The following is a 15,174-nucleotide window of genomic DNA, read 5'->3' as shown; positions in this document are numbered from 1 at the left end:
GGCTGTAGAAAGCATAGCAGTAAGCAAACAGGTTTGGACGAAAAACAGTAATTCAGTTCTACCAGGGGGAGCACCCCAGCCTTTGTGCACTAGTTAAGAGAGCGACCGTGTTCCGCTGAGGGCACTCTGATCGTATGTCCGACAAGCGTGTGCATGGGCAGTTAACTGGTTACCGTTGAGCACGGTGGATGACCAACCAACGGCGGTGGAAGTATCAAGTGCAGCGAGGATATATACAGGGCAAGTTTTTTTTTTTTTGGAGGGGGGGGGGGGTTAGACATGTCTGTCTTTCCGGTATATGTACGTGTGTCTGGTGGTCGATAGCCATATGCAGGTTACAGAATTGATAGTTTTGTATGGTGCAGGCTGCGATTGCCTTTACTATAAGTACATCGATGTGGTATGTGGTTATATAGCTAGACTAGAGGTCGGTTTCTCGCCGAAAAATTCAATCTTTCCTCGCCCATAGCAAATCAGTGTAATTGAGGAAGTGTCTTTGATAGGAGTTTCTGTATTTCATGGTCTGTAGACCTCTTTTGCAGGGTTTAACTGTCAGTGTCATATGATTGCAGGATGCTTTATTCGACCTGTAGAAAATAGTTTTGCCGCTGAAAGTATCGTAATTTGCCTGTCTGCAGAAAATGGCGAACAGTGCTCCCACACTGGCAGCAGTAGCAGTTTAGCTGGTAAATTCAATGAGAACCAATCAGAATGCTCCATTCACAAGCAGTTCCATGACGTCAGAGAGACTGACATCCTTTGTGCGGGGCATAGGAACCTCTACAGATTGGTTTGAACAAGACGGGTGCAGGGCATCTGCGGAAAGTTCTATGACGTGTGAGAGTCATATGATGTCTTCTTTGCTCGAGTGTTCAAAGACAAGTCCAAACCGACTATCATACTGTGCTTTGGACAGGCTGGATGCTGTCCTCCCCACGCACCATTGTGGCTTTAGAGCATTTCCAGACCATAAGCTGTAAGACTTCGAAAATTCACCGAAAATTCTAGACATTTATTTCGTTTGTAGGACAGTGCTTCGAATTCTGTTTGTGTTCTTGTTTTGATTTTCCCGTCTGTACTTAGACCTCAGTGTGTGCATCGAGAAGGATGGAAAACAACGTCCATGACTCCTGACTCCAGCAGAAAATATAAGCTAAGTCCACTTACAGTTCCAGAAAAGTGATGAGCACTGCAGCAGCTGTAGCTTTTAGAAATTTTCTTTCTCTCTCTCTCTCTCTCTCTCTCTCTCTCTCTCTCTCTCTTTGGCAGGTCGTTCCAACAAGCAGCTAAAACTCGTATAGTGGTGAATGTCATGCATTTAGAGTTACAGAGCCACATTTATTTCGACGTCCAAATACCATCATTCTGCGTGTAAAGTCAGGTATTACAGCTGATATTGGTTTCAGGATATGTTTTCTCACAAAAGCGTGTGAAGTCTCAGGGACGTTTCACTAGTGTGAAGCTGTCTTTTTGGAGTCTGTGTTTGAGTATACATCGCAAAAATTGAAGCAAACTACTGTGCAGCGATCTTTTTTGAAAGTGTGTTTAGAGACATATTCGGTTGGATTTAGTAATACATGAAGCAGTCTATACTCAAAGACAAGGGTATTTCCCACAAAGGGGTGCGAAGTGTCTCAGGGCTGGTTCCACAAGTGTGCCGCGAACTTCGTTTGGGCGGGTGATGTTAGGTTAGTGGAGGTAACCCAAGTGATCTATTTCCCCACCACAATTTGAACTTCCATTGCTACTTCTATTGCCGCCATCTTGTGGCATCCATATTGAATAAATCTGGCAAAATTGCCACCGGCGTAGCTCTCGTAATATTGCCGATATGCCATCCATATCTTCTAATAAGTTTGGGTACGCAGACAATTGGGGCTTGGCAACACAACACAAGAACTTTGAGGTCAAGGAAACAACCTTGAAATCTGACTTGGAGACATTAAGTACAATCTTTCGTAAACAGAGATTATAGCCAAATCCCACAAAAACCGAAACTACATGTTTCCATCTCAGTAATAAATTAGCAAGCAAACAACCTGACGTTCGTGTCGATGGCTCCGATTTCATGAGCATCCAGAGTACCTTCTACACTCACATCTACATCTACATGGATACACTGCTAATCACGTTTAAGTGCCTAGCAGATGGTTCATCAAGCCAACTTCACAATTATCTATTTTCCCAATCCCGTATAGCGTGCTGAAAGAACGAACACCTGTATTTTTCTGTACGAGCTCTGATTTCCCTTATTTTATCGTGGTGTTCGTTTCTCCCTATTGTAGCGGCTGGTGCCAATAGGTGCCGTATTAAAACTCGGCGAGAACTATCCAAATGATTATTGTTTCCAACTGCAGTGCCCCCATTCCTGTTGGTCAAACACACAGGGCCCCGCAATGCTGAGCAAGCACCCCAGCGGCCTGTGCAGTGCAATGCTGTGTCGAGCCGGCATTGTACGCCAGCAGAGTTGCGGCGTCGTCAGGATGGCGGCAGTTGGCTCAGCGATCTGTGTCTCTGGCATCTCAGTGACGCTCGGCGTGAGCTGCAGGTGGCTAGCTGCGTCCTCGCTGGTGTGACTAAGAATGCGGTGACAACGAGCATCCAGCGTCCGAATCTGCAGCCCTCGCCTCGAGATGCCTCCAGCGTGTGTTGGAAGCCAGGACGATTGCCCGCAGTAGCGAGCCATGGAGTGGCCCGCCGCTATCTGGCCGGCTAGGACCCTGCGTCGGCCTCAGGGAGTCGAACCAACGACCCGCCGTCGACTGGAACGCTGTCGCCCCATCTGCTGTTGTGTGTAGCCGGTGGTGTGACACGCCCCGCCGTCCAGGAGAGCTGCCACACTTGAATGAATCTCGTTAGAAAACGGCACCTATTTATACTTGGCTGTGCGCCTCTGTTTTGCCAAGTGCGCTGCTTCGCATCACGTACGCATAACTCTTAGGTTGGCCAGTGGCACCCTTCTGCCTGAGACTTGCGCCGTGAAAACAGTTGTGTGTGCCGTCTCCAGCAGTTCTACGCCCCTGTGGCCTCTATTTGCCGTCGCAACTGCTTGTATGCGTAACTCATAGCAATCTGGCCCACACCTGACTGTAACTTGTGCTCAGAATATCGCACAAAACTACCTTTCCTTATCCCAAACGGTGGTGCCGCTACATTATTCCCCTCTTCGGAAAGACCCGGTCCCTGAGTCGACCCTTAACTAGCTCTTAACTTCTTTGAGTCGGCACCTATGGCATATTTCCTTACTACTAGAAAACTTAAATGTAGTCTAGTGCCCTCTTAAAACCATGACATGAAGCAAAACGTAAAAATTCCTTACTGGACGACCACTGCTCGATCAGCCCCTTACCTACTCGTCTCACGCCCTCGGTATCCAGTCCACTGGGACTTGGACTACCCTTGGTTCCCTTTTGGAATTAGCTTTCCACCTCATCAGAAAGAAAACAACACGATGACACTAGGCACAGGGGTGCTCAAAATGACCATTATTTGCCGTTGCCTTTCCCTATACTGAGTGACATGTTGAACAAGCTGTTCGGCTGATATGCGGTCCTCTTGCTCTTAAATGAACTGGTTTACGGATCTCAACAGCCCTGGCTCCAGAGTTTGTTTTAACAAGGTCAGATTCTGCCTTGGCAAAAACGCATAAAGTGGCTTCTGGCCAGTGCAGCTGTGGCTGCACAACATTCAATTGCTTAACTCCTAGAATTGACTCTGGCAGGTGGGAGGTTGGTCCTATTATATTACACTTAGTTCCATTGATTAAAATTCCCTCCCCTCGAACTCTATGCGTTTCGATTATGCAAATACTCCCCGCTCAAACCAACTTGCTACTGCCATCAAATTCTTGTAGGTGAAGAAGATCCAATGCATTCCGACCCGTTGCAAGCTCAATTTTGGCTCCACGATGTCCCTTGGACAATCTATTCCTTTCCCCCTGGCTAAAAATAACTGCACCGTGCATTCATCCCATGTTAGTAGCTTCACAGATTTTCCTCCAATATTCACTATTCTTGATCCAAACTCAACACCGATTGTGGGACTACTTTCATCCTTAAATTTACGTTATATGAACTGGTGCAATAAACACGACTTTCTTGACCCAGCACTGTCGATAAAAAAAATTTAAACAGGAAATCGTACGACTCTGATGTCGTTCAGCACATATTTATTACGGCTTTGCCGCAAAATTTACTCCGACGCATTTATTTCTCCACAACTGCGATCGATTTCTCCTCCAACAACACTCCACATACGTCAGACGCTACACTTCCCTTTTCAGTGACCTGGGGACAGGGATCACCATCACCCTTCCTCCTTCTTCAAAAAGACTGCTGCCCCGGCAGGCTCACAATACTCGAAAACGCATATACGGAAATACAATGCCTAATTACTCAACGCAAACCCAGTGGTACATGACACGAAAACAAACAAAAAAACTACAAATATTCTACTACTTTCTGGATCGCAAAGCATACGGTACTTCATGATGTACTCCATCATCCTGGTTTTCTCTGTGCTTAGCACCGCTCTTCACTCTCTCTTCCTTCCTCTTTCCTTCCTGCAACATGCCAGGAATCACATCTTGGCAACCCTTAAATGGCCAAACCCACCCATATTTTATTGTGTCTTTTGTCAAAACTTTGTCTTTGTTTAAACGTTTGTAAGAAGCATAAAATGATAAGCACTGCCATGCGCTAAATAAATAAACGCCCTCGTACTTGCGATATCTGCCTCTTATATTTTTAAGCAAGACCTACATGGCCACAAAACAGAAAAATTGTGAAACAATATCCGTCAAAAGTGGTCAGGACCAGAATACTACAAGGACCTACTAACTCAACCGATAACTAGACCATGAAATACGAGGTTCAACATATTGGCGAATAAGTCACGATACCGTGGCAGATGCGAACACTTCCTGTATGCTGTGGTCATATATTGAAAGGCGAGTGGGTCTGTGTTGCCCCTTCAGCTGGAATAGTGGCCCAACAGCCATGCAGTTGTATTTGAGTTTTCCCTCAAAGTAGAGTCTGGACGCAACATGATATCAACCGAAAAGACAGTCTGAACTCAACAGATCGAATTAAAAAGCCAATTGTTTTTTAAGCTAATGTCAGTTCTCTTCGTGACCATGACAGATATATCTATATTGTGGGGTGTCCATGGCGGGACAGCAACTGCATTGACCGTGACACTACGTCCAATACTAAATAGAGGCTCGTTGGTGGATAAGTAGTTGTGTACCACTTGATACCACCATCGGTAAAACTGTAAGGCTAAGATGAAACCACACTGTCTTCCAAGAAGTTCGCGCCGATGCCCATTCAACAGGCGTCACAGAGTCACTTCCCCACGCATTAACAAAGATATGGTAATGATACGCTGTCTCCATCGAATATTAGGCCGTAAATAACTGACAGCAATATAAAATTCACTGACATGTTTCAAATGGAATTTTAATCGACGAGACGTAAGTATGCGAGCTACGTGAAAGAGAGTCAACACAGTGCGCCGAACAAATAACATACACTTTCCTTTCAATACCAGAAAGTCCGAAACCCCGCAAAGGAACGCGCACGTGCAACCACTTCTTAATAAAAAAATGTGATGCTTCAATAAAAACGACTAGACAGCCGTTTTACTTTCCTACTCATCATCGTGGGAAGAAGAAAGATCGGAGCGACTGAGTGATGTAACATGCTCTGCACAAGACGCAGGTATTCAGGACCCGAATTTCCTGAAGCAAGTTAAGGGAACACCGTCCACATTTCAGAACTGCCCCTTTTATCTGTAACCGAATTATGCGTAGCAATGTGGAGTGAAGAACGATCAGTTATGACTCCCAAAGTTTAATACCTACCGACCACCGTCGTCCACAGATTGACACCATTATCACAACATGTAGGCACCAAATAGAAGGCAAAAGACATCCAACGTAGCCTTGAGTAACAATCTCAGCAGGAGAATGGACTAACACCATCACATAGTCCGCGTATGCGAGCACTGACATCGTCTTGTTCAAGTGCATCCATCCTTGTAACTGAGCGACAATGTTTTGAAGAAGGGTATAAAGTGATACAACAGACGACATTGAAAGCGGACGGCCCTGAGGAAAACCCATACGGATATTAATTGGTGGTAACGATTGGCCATTGACAGCAAACGAATTAGACAACACCCTGTACGCATTAATTGTGACCCAGACGGCTACCAGTACCTACAACAAGAAGGCATGGCTGACTCGGTCGAAGACCTTGTCAAAATCGAAAAGAGCCAGAGAACCAGGAACAGAAGTAACACTCCAGTGTGAGCGCACTCCCTGCCCCAGTGGCCACGCACTGGGCTCAGGGCACAACGACGAGGTAGCCGCAGCGGCGGCCACGTACTTCCTGCTGTGTTAGAAATACCCGCAGCGTTCTTCCTACCCATTCCCAGCCCATGGATATACACTCCTGGAAATTGAAATAAGAACACCGTGAATTCATTGTCCCAGGAAGGGGAAACTTTATTGGCACATTCCTGGGGTCAGATACATCACATGATCACACTGACAGAACCACAGGCACATAGACACAGGCAACAGAGCATGCACAATGTCGGCACTAGTACAGTGTATATCAACCTTTCGCAGCAATGCAGGCTGCTATTCTCCCATGGAGACGATCGTAGAGATGCTGGATGTAGTCCTGTGGAACGGCTTGCCATGCCATTTCCACCTGGCGCCTCAGTTGGACCAGCGTTCGTGCTGGACGCGCAGACCGCGTGAGACGACGCTTCATCCAGTCCCAAACATGCTCAATGGGGGACAGATCCGGAGATCTTGCTGGCCAGGGTAGTTGACTTACACCTTCTAGAGCACGTTGGGTGGCACGGGATACATGCGGACGCGCACTGTCCTGTTGGAACAGCAAGTTCCCTTGCCGGTCTAGGAATGGTAGAACGATGGGTTCGATGACGGTTTGGATGTACCGTTCACTATTCAGTGTCCCCTCGACGATCACCAGTGGTGTACGGCCAGTGTAGGAGATCGCTCCCCACACCATGATGCCGGGTGTTGGCCCTGTGTGCCTCGGTCGTATGCAGTCCTGATTGTGGCGCCCACCTGCACGGCGCCAAACACGCATACGACCATCATTGGCACCAAGGCAGAAGCGACTCTCATCGCTGAAGACGACACGTCTCCATTCGTCCCTCCATTCACGCCTGTCGCGACACCACTGGAGGCGGGCTGCACGATGTTGGGGCGTGAGCGGAAGACGGCCTAACGGTGTGCGGGACCGTAGCCCAGCTTCAAGGAGACGGTTGCGAATGGTCCTCGCCGATACCCCAGGAGCAACAGTGTCCCTAATTTGCTGGGAAGTGGCGGTGCGGTCCCCAACGGCACTGCGTAGGATCCTACGGTCTTGGCGTGCATCCGTGCGTCGCTGCGGTCCGGTCCAAGGTCGACGGGCACGTGCACCTTCCGCCGACCACTGGCGACAACATCGATGTACTGTGGAGACCTCACGCCCCACGTGTTGAGCAATTCGGCGGTACGTCCACCCGGCCTCCCGCATGCCCACTATACGCCCTCGCTCAAAGTCCGTCAACTGCACATACGGTTCACGTCCACGCTGTCGCGGCATGCTACCAGTGTTAAAGACTGCGATGGAGCTCCGTATGCCACGGCAAACTGGCTGACACTGACGGCGGCGGTGCACAAATGCTGCGCAGCTAGCGCCATTCGACGGCCAACACCGCGGTTCCTGGTGTGTCCGCTGTGCCGTGCGTGTGATCATTGCTTGTACAGCCCTCTCGCAGTGTCCGGAGCAAGTATGGTGGGTATGACACACCGGTGTCAATGTGTTCTTTTTTCCATTTCCAGGAGTGTAGTTTGCCATTGAACACGAACTGCCTCAGGAGTTACTACATCTGGTGTTTAAGCAGTGTATGGAATACTGGTACATACATAACTTGAAGGTGTGACACGAACTAAATGTAGCACTGTACTCACACGCGCACTCACTCACTCACACACACACACACACACACACACACACACACACACACACACACGCAGAGAGAGAGAGAGAGAGAGAGAGAGAGATTTGCAGATGAAACGAATATTTAAACAATTTGCGATGTAAATACACGTTTTATTCCAAGGAATACCACGACCACACTTGAAAAGGTATTCTGAAAGAAGATCGCGGCACACTTGTGGAACCATCCCTGATACACTTCGCGCGCTTTTGTGGGAAATACCCTTGTCTTTGAGAATGGACTGCTTTATGTATTACTAAATCCAACCGAATATGTCGCTAAACACTCTTTCAAAAAAAGATCGCTGCACAGTAGTTTGCTTCAATTTTGCAAACTGTACCCCACACTCGAACACAGACTCCACAAAGATCGCTGCACACTTGTGAAACCTCCCTGAGACTTCATAGGCTTTTGTGAGAAAAACAGATCCTGAGACCTTTATCAGCTGTAATACCTCATTTTACACGCAAAAAGGACGGTATTTGAACGGCGAAATAAATGTTGTTCTGTGACTATAAAAACAGGACAGTCACCACTCTTCGAGTTTTAGCTGCTTGTTGGAAGGACTGCCAAAGAAAGAGAGAGAGAGAGAGAGAGAGAGAGAGAGATATGAAGAAAATTTCTGAGTCCTACAGCTGCTGTGGTGTTCATCACTTTTCTGGAATGGTAAGTGGGCTTAGTTTATATTTTCTGCTGGAGTCATGGACGGTATTTCCCATCCTTCTCGAAGCACACACTGAGGTCTAAGCACAGACGGGAAAATCAAAACATGTACACAAACAGAATTCGAAGCACTGTCCTACGGACGAGAAGAATGTCTGAAATTTTTGAAGTCCTACAGATGCTGGTCTGGAAATGCTCTAATGCCACAATGGCGGGTGGAGAGGATAGTATCCCGACTGTCCAAACCAGAGAATGATTATCTCCTTAGACTTGTCTCTGAACACTCGAACAAAGAAGACATCATATGACTGTCAGACGGCACAGAACTTTCCGTGGATGCCCTGCACCCGTCTTGTTCGAACGAGTCTGTAAGGGTTCCTTTGCTTCGCAGAAAGGTTGTCTGTCTCTCTGACGTTATGGAACTTCTTGTGAATGGAGCATTCTGATTGGTTCTCACTGAATTTACCCACTAAAATATTGCTGCTGCCGGTGTGGAAGCACTGTCCGCCATTTTCTGCAGATAGGCTAGTTACGATACTTTCAACAGCAAAAACTATTCGGTACAGGTCGAATAAAAACATCCTGCACTTATATTGTTCTGAAAGTTAAACCCTGCATAAGTGGTCTACAGATCATGAAATACAGAAACTATCGTCAAAGACACTTCCTTCATTATACTATCTTCCCATGGACGAGAAAAACTTGAATTTTTCAGCGTGAAACCGATCTCCAATCTGACTATATCACCACATACCATATAGATGTAGTAAAGGGAATTCGTATGCTGCACCATTCGAAACTACCACTTCTGCAACCTCCATATAGCTATCGATCAGCAGACACTCTTACATATACCGCAAAGACAAACTGGTCCCCCCACCCGAAAAAAAAGTAAGCACAGTATATAGTCCTCGTTGCACTATGTCCGCAGCTCGTGGTCTAGAGGCTAACGTTGCTGCCTCTAGATCACAGTGACCCGGGCTCGATTCCCGGCCGGGTTGGGGATTTTCTCTGACCAGGGACCGGGTGTTTGTGTTGTGATCATCATTTCATCCTCATCATAATCATTCGTGACAGTGGCCACATTGGACTGTGTAAAAAATGTACTGCGTAAAAACTGGGACTTCGGACGGGAGCTGATGACTGCGCAGTTAAGTGCCCCGCATACCAAACATCATCATCATCATCATCAAATGGTTGAAATGGCTGTGAGTACTATGGGACATCTGAGATCATCAGTCCCCTAGAACTTAGAACTACTTAAACCGAACAAACCTAAGGACATCACACAATCCATGCCAGAGGCAGGATTCGAACCTGCGACCGTAGCGCTCGTGAGGTTCCAGACTGAAGCGCCTAGAACCGCTCGTTCACTGCGGCCGGCTCATCATCATCGCTGCACTAGATACTTCTAGCAACGTCGTTCGGACATAGGATCAGAACACCCTCGGCGGACCGCGGTCGCTCTCCGAGCTGATGTACAAAGGCTGGGCAGTTTCCACCCGGTAAAACTGCGTTACTGTTTCTGGCCTAAACCTGCTTGCTTAGTGCTATGCTTTCTACAGCCATCTATTACAACAACATATGTGTTTTCACATGGTTTACTAGAATATCATACGATTCACGTGATAGTTCTCAGTATCAGCCTCAAAGCGGCATGCTGCTACGGGTCACTTGCACAGTAATTATAATTCCGAAACTAAAGAGCGGAAATTATATCTCTAGAAACCCGAAACTTTAGCTAGGTGCAGAGTGGTGGAATCTGCTGCAAATCACTGAGTAACTAGGGACTTACCACATCTGTGAAGATATTTACGCGAAAACTCGTGAAAAAAAGGAAACGGGTAGTTTCACTCGTATTTTTTAGCGAATACCAATGTCAGCGATATAACATATTCCAAATCATGCTTGTACTTTACAAAGTCATCAAAGATCTTTCTCATTTCTAGAGAACAAGCGAACGTCTCTTCCATCTGTTTTTCACCATCTAGATGCACAAAACACACGTCACAATCGATGTTCTCTCAACCAAATGAAGATTGGAAGATTGTAGAAGCAGTTAACTGGTCAATCTACATGGGAGGGAATAACTGTCCAGCATAAACACACGTCCATATTGAATCTTCTCAAATTTTCAAAGAGACCACGCGTGATCACGAATGCTGCCCAGCGCATACTGAGGATTAGTTCGCTGTTCAACCTACTACAGGGCGACACGGTTAGGTCAGCTGCATTCTTGTGCTCCAGCCCGTGGAGTCTGGACGGCGCCTGCCGTAAGCTGGAAATGTCAATCATTCCAGCCACAGGCTACTGCCATCACACGTCTCGCACGCCAGGAACAATCGTCCTAGGAAACCAGTCACATATATACTGAAACGCCAAAGGAACTGGTATAGGCATGCGTATTCAAATGCAGAGATATGTAAACAGGCAAAATACGGCGCAGCGATCGGCAACACCTACATAAGACAAGTGTCTGGCGCAGTTGTTAGGTCGGTTACTGCTGCTACAATGGCAGGTTATCTAGATTTGAGTTTGAATGTGGTGTTATAGTTAGGGCACGAGCTATGGGACAAAGCATCTCCCAGGTAGCGATGGAGTGGGAATTTTCCTGCACAACAGTTTCATGTGTGTAAAATGAATATCAGGAATCCGATATAACATATCTCCGACATCACTGCAGCCGGATAAAGTTCCTGCAAGAACGGGATCAACGAAGACTGAAGAGAGTAGTTCGATATGACGGAAGTGCAATCCTTCCGCAAATTGCTGCAGATTTCAATGCTGGGCCATCAACAAGTGTCAGAATGCGAACCGTTCAACGAAACATCATTGAAACGGGCTTTCAGAGCCGAAGGCCCAATTGTGTACCCTTGATGACTGTATGACACAAAGCTCTACGCCTCGCCTGCGCCCGTGAACCCCGACATTGGACTGTTGAAGACTGGAAACATGTTTCCTGGTTGGACGAGTATCGCTTCAAATTGTATCGAGCAGATGGACGTATACAGGTAGGGAGACAACCTTATGAATCCATTGACTCTGCATGTCAGCAGGGGAGTGCTCAAGCTGGTGGAGGCTCTGTAATGGTATGGTGCGTGTGTAGTTCGAGTGATATGGGACCCCTGATACGTCTAGATACGACTCTGACTGGTGAAATGTATGTAAGCATCCTGTCTGATCACCTGCATCCATTCATGTCCATTGTGCTTTCCGACGGATTTCGGCAACTCAATCAGGACAATGCGACACTCCACACGTACAGAATTGTTACAGAGTGGTGCCATTAGCTCTCTCCTTAGTTTAAACACTTCCGTTCGCTACCGAAGTCCCCAGACATGAACATTATTGAGCATATCTGGGATGCCTTCTAACCTATTGTTCAGAAGAGACCTTCCCCTCCCCGTACTCTTACGGATTGATGGACAGCACTGCAGTCCGTTCCCTCCAGCACATCTTCAGGCATTAGTCTAGTCCGTGCCATGTCTGTTGCGACTCTTCTGTGTGCTCGTGTAGGGCCTAACGATGTTAGGCAGGCGTACCAATTTCTTTATCTCCTCAATATATTTTATCACTGTACTTATAATTAAATATTACGATTGCAGTGTCAATCAGATGGCATTCGACAATGAGCGAAGACTCGGGAATATCTCCTCTTGACAGCTGCAGCTCTAAAAATATGGAAATTTATATCCTTCTTATGACAATATGTATGGTACTCATGCTGTATTCATTTGCATATATAATTGTGGAGAATGTGATAATCTGACAAACATTTACGTAATAAAAAAGACGTGAAAGACGTCACATGGCGATAAATAAAATACATAAAGATGAGTAGCTTTCTAGAATGATAGCAATCGTACAGTGCTATCATCTGAGATACTGTTTGTTGAAATCGCACGAAGCAATTAAAAGTTGTTAATTTAGAGGTTCTTTGTGAAAACGTTTGCTGTGATATATTAACTCCTGTAGTTTTAAAGACAATAAAATATTCTTGTGACATTCGATGGGCCTCATTTTTCTGAGATCACAGATGTGTTCAGGTTTGCTTTAATACTTGACTATTAATTATAATACACTCTTGAAGAGCTGTAAAAGCCATCTTTCAGCTTGTTGGACACTCCGCCATTTCTTTGAGATTCTTATGCCCTCTTACACAAAGGCCGTGCTAGCATCACCGTCCAAATTCCCAGCCTCGGGATTTGCTCCTTTCTTGCTACTCTGCTCGTCTTTGTGTCTGGGCTGACTTGTACCAGTCACCTAGCTAGATTTGCTGTGGCGCACCTTAGCCCTGGGCTCTTAGCTTTCAGCCGTACAATAAATTCGTCTTATCTCGTACTGGTTACTGGCTAATGACTTCAGTATAAAATATAACTCTATTAAGTACGAATGTATTTTAAATGTAAAATTCTCATTTAAAGCCCCATCTAACTAGGCTTGAATTTCGCTCAGGGGCTACGCTAACAAGGAGTACAATACTACTCCAGCACTGTACGTGTTACAAGTCACTATACACGTGTAACTGTAAAAGGAGATATTCCACAGTGTCGTTCTTGCATTGAAATATAATATTCCACTCGTTTCTACAGTGGTTCACAAATTCTGTCAAACACCCCTAAATCGTTTTGCAAATCTTGACAAGACTTAAATTCGATGCTCCAGTTCGTTAACCTCGTCACCAAAAGTAACTACACTTCACTATTAAGTTGATACAACATAAAATAAACCAAATGAGTGAGATGATGCAATCTTTGAGGTGAAAGTACAGCCCTATTCGATTGCTCCATCTGGTTCCATATTGGTACGTTAGATTTAGTCGTACATCGGCAGCAAAATGTGCCAATGTACCATCCTGCACGTAGCACCCATGTGCCATTCGTGAAATTTGAGCCCAATTAAACTTGGACTTAATCAAATAGTTTGAATTTAGGACATATTTGTACCAATTAGGAAAATATTTCATACTGAAGTCAGAGGACTGTTAGGAAACAAAAATATCAAGAAAAGGTTTGCTATGAATCACAATAACGCACAACCTAATGAATATGTAAATTTCATGTTTATTTGTTGGATACGCCACGCATATTCACTGTTGACGTGTGTCGTACAGAGACGAGAAAAATGGAAGGATCAAGAAATGATGGACGCAAATTGGTTCAGTTGTAAAAAGGTCATGGTACCTGAAAAGTGATTCACAGCTCATATTTTCAAACGGAGTAGAATAAACAAAATTATACCAGTTACAAGTCGTCCGTACAGCATGATAGAATATTAAGCAATATCAGTCCGAATGTAACATATACGGGGTGTATAAAACATAAACACCCACCCACCCACCCACCCACACACACACACACACACACACACACACACACACACACACACACACGATTCGAATATTGCCTGAGGCTGCAATAGATAAATGAATAGTTTAGGTGCTGAGTACAATCAAAGTTTGAATGCGGTAGTGTCCGTGTGCCATCAGAATGTGATTGGTAGCTTCATTAGTTTACAGCCTAATGGCCATCAGTAAACGTCGGAGTAAATGATTGCACCTAATACCGTAGCTGCACTTGAACTGCTTCTTTTCATGGTTATTTACCCACATTATAATTTGGTAGCAGCGTTGTACGTTAGAGAAGCATAATTCTTGACAACATTCTGACAGGTACCATTACACAAGGAACGAAATGACTGATACGATGCTAAGAGAGGGCAACTACAGCACTCTAGCACGGTAATATGTGAAAAGGTTTCTTGGTATGCATCATTCTATGTTCACAGCAACCGAGATGACTACGAGTGACTGGAAAGTTCAAGAAGATAGATCCATTGTATTTTCCGCCTCGAGTTTTTCCAAAATTCTAGCATGTACGACCAGTAAAGTGTGTTTTGTATGATTGTTACATTTTCCTGTGTGTACAGAAATGGGAGGGAAGGAGAGATGAGCCACCCTTGACCCCAACTTATAGGTCATCGGCGTCGGCGTTCTAGGAATTGATCTGACGTAAATTGCGTTTTTATGGAATATTGTCTCAGTTATGCGATTAGGTTAGTGATTTCCTGTCAGGTTACAGTTCGTAGCAACTGACAGAAAGTCTTCGAGAAAAACACAAGTGATTTATGGTGTTCCCCAAGGTACTGTAATAGGCCCTATGCTGTTCCTTATCTTTACCAACGATTTAGGAAACAATTTGAGCAGCCGTCTTAGGTTGCTTGTAGATGATGCTGTCATTTATCGTCTGGTGAAATCATCAGAAGATCAAAACCAATTCCAAAACAATTTAGATGAGATGTCTGTGGTGCGAAAGTGAGCAATTGACCCTAAACAATGAAAAGTGTGTGGTCACCAACGAGTGCTAAAAGAAATCCATGAAACTTCGGTTACACGATAAATCATTCAAATTTAAAGCCCTTAAATTTGACTAAATACCTATGAATTACAGTTACGGACAACTTAAATTGGTAAGAATACACAGGAAA

The sequence above is a fragment of the Schistocerca americana genome, chromosome X (genome assembly GCF_021461395.2).
Source record: "Schistocerca americana isolate TAMUIC-IGC-003095 chromosome X, iqSchAmer2.1, whole genome shotgun sequence".
Taxonomy (NCBI): domain Eukaryota; kingdom Metazoa; phylum Arthropoda; class Insecta; order Orthoptera; family Acrididae; genus Schistocerca; species Schistocerca americana.
The sequence above is the reverse complement of the archived record's forward strand: the minus strand, read 5'-3'. Positions refer to the sequence as shown.